The sequence below is a fragment of the Schistocerca cancellata genome, unplaced genomic scaffold, assembly GCF_023864275.1.
Source record: "Schistocerca cancellata isolate TAMUIC-IGC-003103 unplaced genomic scaffold, iqSchCanc2.1 HiC_scaffold_425, whole genome shotgun sequence".
NCBI lineage: Eukaryota > Metazoa > Arthropoda > Insecta > Orthoptera > Acrididae > Schistocerca > Schistocerca cancellata.
In genome coordinates, this window is record NW_026046442.1 from 93,794 (window position 1) to 100,000 (window position 6,207).

General features: G+C 44.0%; 5 non-coding genes across 5 annotated transcripts; all 5 read left to right on the forward strand.

Moving 5' to 3' along the window:
• The first annotated feature begins 204 nt into the window (after nt 1–204).
• Nucleotides 205–277, forward strand: Trnat-ugu (transfer RNA threonine (anticodon UGU)). The gene has a single exon. It is a non-coding gene; the product is annotated as a tRNA-Thr (tRNA).
• Nucleotides 278–1,496: 1,219 nt separating this feature from the next.
• Trnar-ucu (transfer RNA arginine (anticodon UCU)) lies at nt 1,497–1,569 on the forward strand. Its single transcript has one exon. It is a non-coding gene; the product is annotated as a tRNA-Arg (tRNA).
• Nucleotides 1,570–2,789: 1,220 nt separating this feature from the next.
• Nucleotides 2,790–2,862, forward strand: Trnat-ugu (transfer RNA threonine (anticodon UGU)). The gene has a single exon. It is a non-coding gene; the product is annotated as a tRNA-Thr (tRNA).
• Nucleotides 2,863–4,071: 1,209 nt separating this feature from the next.
• On the forward strand, nt 4,072–4,144 carry Trnar-ucu (transfer RNA arginine (anticodon UCU)). Its single transcript has one exon. It is a non-coding gene; the product is annotated as a tRNA-Arg (tRNA).
• Nucleotides 4,145–5,364: 1,220 nt separating this feature from the next.
• Trnar-ucu (transfer RNA arginine (anticodon UCU)) lies at nt 5,365–5,437 on the forward strand. The gene has a single exon. It is a non-coding gene; the product is annotated as a tRNA-Arg (tRNA).
• Nucleotides 5,438–6,207: the final 770 nt, after the last annotated feature.

The following is a 6,207-nucleotide window of genomic DNA, read 5'->3' on the forward strand; positions in this document are numbered from 1 at the left end:
ATACGCAGGTGTTTCAATCAGTAGAGCCATGGTAAACAGAGCGATTCGGAGCGATGTATCGTGTCTGTTACATAAATAATGAGTCTTTGATGTAATTGCTTCAGAGAAATATGAAAGTAAGCCTATCAGAAAAGTAACGCGAGACATGTAGCACGGGTCATGTCTTGCAGAATCTCTTACATCTGAGACCGTCACTTGCACAGCGTCCCTTTGGCGCAGAGGATAGCGCGTTGGACTTGTAATCCAAAGGTCGTGGGTTCGATCCCCACAAGGGACGGGCAATTTTTAAAAATGTGTGCCAATCACGAGATGGGAATTGACATATGTGTAACCACAAGCGTCTTCAAAAGGTGAAAATTGTTGTGACTTCAGTTCTATGCTTAAATATGTTAACCTTACACATACAAGCAAAATTCTCGTAGATCCATGACGCTGCTATGTGTAAATGCTGTAAAAGCGGAACCATATCTTCACGCCCCTGTTCACGGGAATTTTCTTTCAATACCCAATTTTTACCTACAGATAGAAATATAGCAATAGAACGCACATTTTGTACAGAAACAAATACAGTGAAGAGTGAAATAATTTTGTATTACTTCACGAGTCAATGTATGTATCCCAGTCATGATCTTTAATTCTTCCAGCCCAAGGTGAGAGGGTTTCAGTTTTCTCGGCCACAAGTGAGAAAAGTAGACAGTTTCACAACAAGATATTGTACTATGGTTCCTTAACTGTTCCCAGTAAGCAATGGCACTCTGTATCTATAGAAACGGCGGCAATTTTCGCTTCAGCACAGGGGGCTTTTACTGGAGACTGCCAGGAGTGGACTTGGTGGATGCATGAAGGGAGAAGACCAGACACAGATGTCTGACGCTCCGCTGACGCTTGCAGAAAACTACATTAAGTATGATTCCCGCCTATAACTGACGGCGAGAGAGATGCATCATCTGTCCACTTCTCATCGAAGCACACTGTCACCAAGCAATGGCTGACGCTTCGAGCACGGCATGGAATTACCAGGGAGGTGATGCAGCTAACGTTCCTGGTAAATGTGCTAACAGGGCACACACGTCCGTTGCAGTGTATACATATGATGGGGACCGGCTGTGACACAGCAGTCAACCAAAGTCAAAAAATGTGACTAATCGTACAGTGTTCCCAGTGTGTCGTTTACCACTTTGTGAGTGGATGCTGTTCTAAAGAGCGCAATTCCCATTTATCTGTAAGCAGCGCATGTGAGCGAATCTAATAGCAGGACTGTGTTACTACGATTGTACAGAGCAACTCTGTCAATACGCAGGTGTTTCAATCAGTAGAGCCATGGTAAACAGAGCGATTCGGAGCGATGTATCGTGTCTGTTACATAAATAATGAGTCTTTGATGTAATTGCTTCAGAGAAATATGAAAGTAAGCCTATCAGAAAAGTAACGCGAGACATGTAGCACGGGTCATGTCTTGCAGAATCTCTTACATCTGAGACCGTCACTTGCACAGCGTCCCTTTGGCGCAGAGGATAGCGCGTTGGACTTCTAATCCAAAGGTCGTGGGTTCGATCCCCACAAGGGACGGGCAATTTTTAAAAATGTGTGCCAATCACGAGATGGGAATTGACATATGGGTAACCACAAGCGTCTTCAAAAGGTGAAAATTGTTGTGACTTCAGTTCTATGCTTAAATATGTTAACCTTACACATACAAGCAAAATTCTCGTAGATCCATGACGCTGCTATGTGTAAATGCTGTAAAAGCGGAACCATATCTTCACGCCCCTGTTCACGGGAATTTTCTTTCAATACCCAATTTTTACCTACAGATAGAAATATAGCAATAGAACGCACATTTTGTACAGAAACAAATACAGTGAAGAGTGAAATAATTTTGTATTACTTCACGAGTCAATGTATGTAATCCCAGTCATGATCTTTAATTCTTCCAGCCCAAGGTGAGAGGGTTTCAGTTTTCTCGGCCACAAGTGAGAAAAGTAGACAGTTTCACAACAAGATATTGTACTATGGTTCCTTAACTGTTCCCAGTAAGCAATGGCACTCTGTATCTATAGAAACGGCGGCAATTTTCGCTTCAGCACAGGGGGCTTTTACTGGAGACTGCCAGGAGTGGACTTGGTGGATGCATGAAGGGAGAAGACCAGACACAGATGTCTGACGCTCCGCTGACGCTTGCAGAAAACTACATTAAGTATGATTCCCGCCTATAACTGACGGCGAGAGAGATGCATCATCTGTCCACTTCTCATCGAAGCACACTGTCACCAAGCAATGGCTGACGCTTCGAGCACGGCATGGAATTGCCAGGGAGGTGATGCAGCTAACGTTCCTGGTAAATGTGCTAACAGGGCACACACGTCCGTTGCAGTGTATACATATGATGGGGACCGGCTGTGACACAGCAGTCAACCAAAGTCAAAAAATGTGACTAATCGTACAGTGTTCCCAGTGTGTCGTTTACCACTTTGTGAGTGGATGCTGTTCTAAAGAGCGCAATTCCCATTTATCTGTAAGCAGCGCACGTGAGCGAATCTAATAGCAGGACTGTGTTACTACGATTGTACAGAGCAACTCTGTCAATATGCAGGTGTTTCAATCAGTAGAGCCATGGTAAACAGAGCGATTCGGAGCGATGTATCGTGTCTGTTACATAAATAATGAGTCTTTGATGTAATTGCTTCAGAGAAATATGAAAGTAAGCCTATCAGAAAAGTAACGCGAGACATGTAGCACGGGTCATGTCTTGCAGAATCTCTTACATCTGAGACCGTCACTTGCACAGCGTCCCTTTGGCGCAGAGGATAGCGCGTTGGACTTGTAATCCAAAGGTCGTGGGTTCGATCCCCACAAGGGACGGGCAATTTTTAAAAATGTGTGCCAATCACGAGGTGGGAATTGACATATGGGTAACCACAAGCGTCTTCAAAAGGTGAAAATTGTTGTGACTTCAGTTCTATGCTTAAATATGTTAACCTTACACATACAAGCAAAATTCTCGTAGATCCATGACGCTGCTATGTGTAAATGCTGTAAAAGCGGAACCATATCTTCACGCCCCTGTTCACGGGAATTTTCTTTCAATACCCAATTTTTACCTACAGATAGAAATATAGCAATAGAACGCACATTTTGTACAGAAACAAATACAGTGAAGAGTGAAATAATTTTGTATTACTTCACGAGTCAATGTATGTAATCCCAGTCATGATCTTTAATTCTTCCAGCCCAAGGTGAGAGGGTTTCAGTTTTCTCGGCCACAAGTGAGAAAAGTAGACAGTTTCACAACAAGATATTGTACTATGGTTCCTTAACTGTTCCCAGTAAGCAATGGCACTCTGTATCTATAGAAACGGCGGCAATTTTCGCTTCAGCACAGGGGGCTTTTACTGGAGACTGCCAGGAGTGGACTTGGTGGATGCATGAAGGGAGAAGACCAGACACAGATGTCTGACGCTTGCAGAAAACTACATTAAGTATGATTCCCGCCTATAACTGACGGCGAGAGAGATGCATCATCTGTCCACTTCTCATCGAAGCACACTGTCACCAAGCAATGGCTGACGCTTCGAGCACGGCATGGAATTGCCAGGGAGGTGATGCAGCTAACGTTCCTGGTAAATGTGCTAACAGGGCACACACGTCCGTTGGAGTGTATACATATGATGGGGACCGGCGGTGACACAGCAGTCAACCAAAGTCAAAAAATGTGACTAATCGTACAGTGTTCCCAGTGTGTCGTTTACCACTTTGTGAGTGGATGCTGTTCTAAAGAGCGCAATTCCCATTTATCTGTAAGCAGCGCACGTGAGCGAATCTAATAGCAGGACTGTGTTACTACGATTGTACAGAGCAACTCTGTCAATACGCAGGTGTTTCAATCAGTAGAGCCATGGTAAACAGAGCGATTCGGAGCGATGTATCGTGTCTGTTACATAAATAATGAGTCTTTGATGTAATTGCTTCAGAGAAATATGAAAGTAAGCCTATCAGAAAAGTAACGCGAGACATGTAGCACGGGTCATGTCTTGCAGAATCTCTTACATCTGAGACCGTCACTTGCACAGCGTCCCTTTGGCGCAGAGGATAGCGCGTTGGACTTCTAATCCAAAGGTCGTGGGTTCGATCCCCACAAGGGACGGGCAATTTTTAAAAATGTGTGCCAATCACGAGATGGGAATTGACATATGGGTAACCACAAGCGTCTTCAAAAGGTGAAAATTGTTGTGACTTCAGTTCTATGCTTAAATATGTTAACCTTACACATACAAGCAAAATTCTCGTAGATCCATGACGCTGCTATGTGTAAATGCTGTAAAAGCGGAACCATATCTTCACGCCCCTGTTCACGGGAATTTTCTTTCAATACCCAATTTTTACCTACAGATAGAAATATAGCAATAGAACGCACATTTTGTACAGAAACAAATACAGTGAAGAGTGAAATAATTTTGTATTACTTCACGAGTCAATGTATGTAATCCCAGTCATGATCTTTAATTCTTCCAGCCCAAGGTGAGAGGGTTTCAGTTTTCTCGGCCACAAGTGAGAAAAGTAGACAGTTTCACAACAAGATATTGTACTATGGTTCCTTAACTGTTCCCAGTAAGCAATGGCACTCTGTATCTATAGAAACGGCGGCAATTTTCGCTTCAGCACAGGGGGCTTTTACTGGAGACTGCCAGGAGTGGACTTGGTGGATGCATGAAGGGAGAAGACCAGACACAGATGTCTGACGCTCCGCTGACGCTTGCAGAAAACTACATTAAGTATGATTCCCGCCTATAACTGACGGCGAGAGAGATGCATCATCTGTCCACTTCTCATCGAAGCACACTGTCACCAAGCAATGGCTGACGCTTCGAGCACGGCATGGAATTGCCAGGGAGGTGATGCAGCTAACGTTCCTGGTAAATGTGCTAACAGGGCACACACGTCCGTTGCAGTGTATACATATGATGGGGACCGGCTGTGACACAGCAGTCAACCAAAGTCAAAAAATGTGACTAATCGTACAGTGTTCCCAGTGTGTCGTTTACCACTTTGTGAGTGGATGCTGTTCTAAAGAGCGCAATTCCCATTTATCTGTAAGCAGCGCACGTGAGCGAATCTAATAGCAGGACTGTGTTACTACGATTGTACAGAGCAACTCTGTCAATACGCAGGTGTTTCAATCAGTAGAGCCATGGTAAACAGAGCGATTCGGAGCGATGTATCGTGTCTGTTACATAAATAATGAGTCTTTGATGTAATTGCTTCAGAGAAATATGAAAGTAAGCCTATCAGAAAAGTAACGCGAGACATGTAGCACGGGTCATGTCTTGCAGAATCTCTTACATCTGAGACCGTCACTTGCACAGCGTCCCTTTGGCGCAGAGGATAGCGCGTTGGACTTCTAATCCAAAGGTCGTGGGTTCGATCCCCACAAGGGACGGGCAATTTTTAAAAATGTGTGCCAATCACGAGATGGGAATTGACATATGGGTAACCACAAGCGTCTTCAAAAGGTGAAAATTGTTGTGACTTCAGTTCTATGCTTAAATATGTTAACCTTACACATACAAGCAAAATTCTCGTAGATCCATGACGCTGCTATGTGTAAATGCTGTAAAAGCGGAACCATATCTTCACGCCCCTGTTCACGGGAATTTTCTTTCAATACCCAATTTCTACCTACAGATAGAAATATAGCAATAGAACGCACATTTTGTACAGAAACAAATACAGTGAAGAGTGAAATAATTTTGTATTACTTCACGAGTCAATGTATGTAATCCCAGTCATGATCTTTAATTCTTCCAGCCCAAGGTGAGAGGGTTTCAGTTTTCTCGGCCACAAGTGAGAAAAGTAGACAGTTTCACAACAAGATATTGTACTATGGTTCCTTAACTGTTCCCAGTAAGCAATGGCACTCTGTATCTATAGAAACGGCGGCAATTTTCGCTTCAGCACAGGGGGCTTTTACTGGAGACTGCCAGGAGTGGACTTGGTGGATGCATGAAGGGAGAAGACCAGACACAGATGTCTGACGCTTGCAGAAAACTACATTAAGTATGATTCCCGCCTATAACTGACGGCGAGAGAGATGCATCATCTGTCCACTTCTCATCGAAGCACACTGTCACCAAGCAATGGCTGACGCTTCGAGCACGGCATGGAATTGCCAGGGAGGTGATGCAGCTAACGTTCCTGGTAAATGTGCTA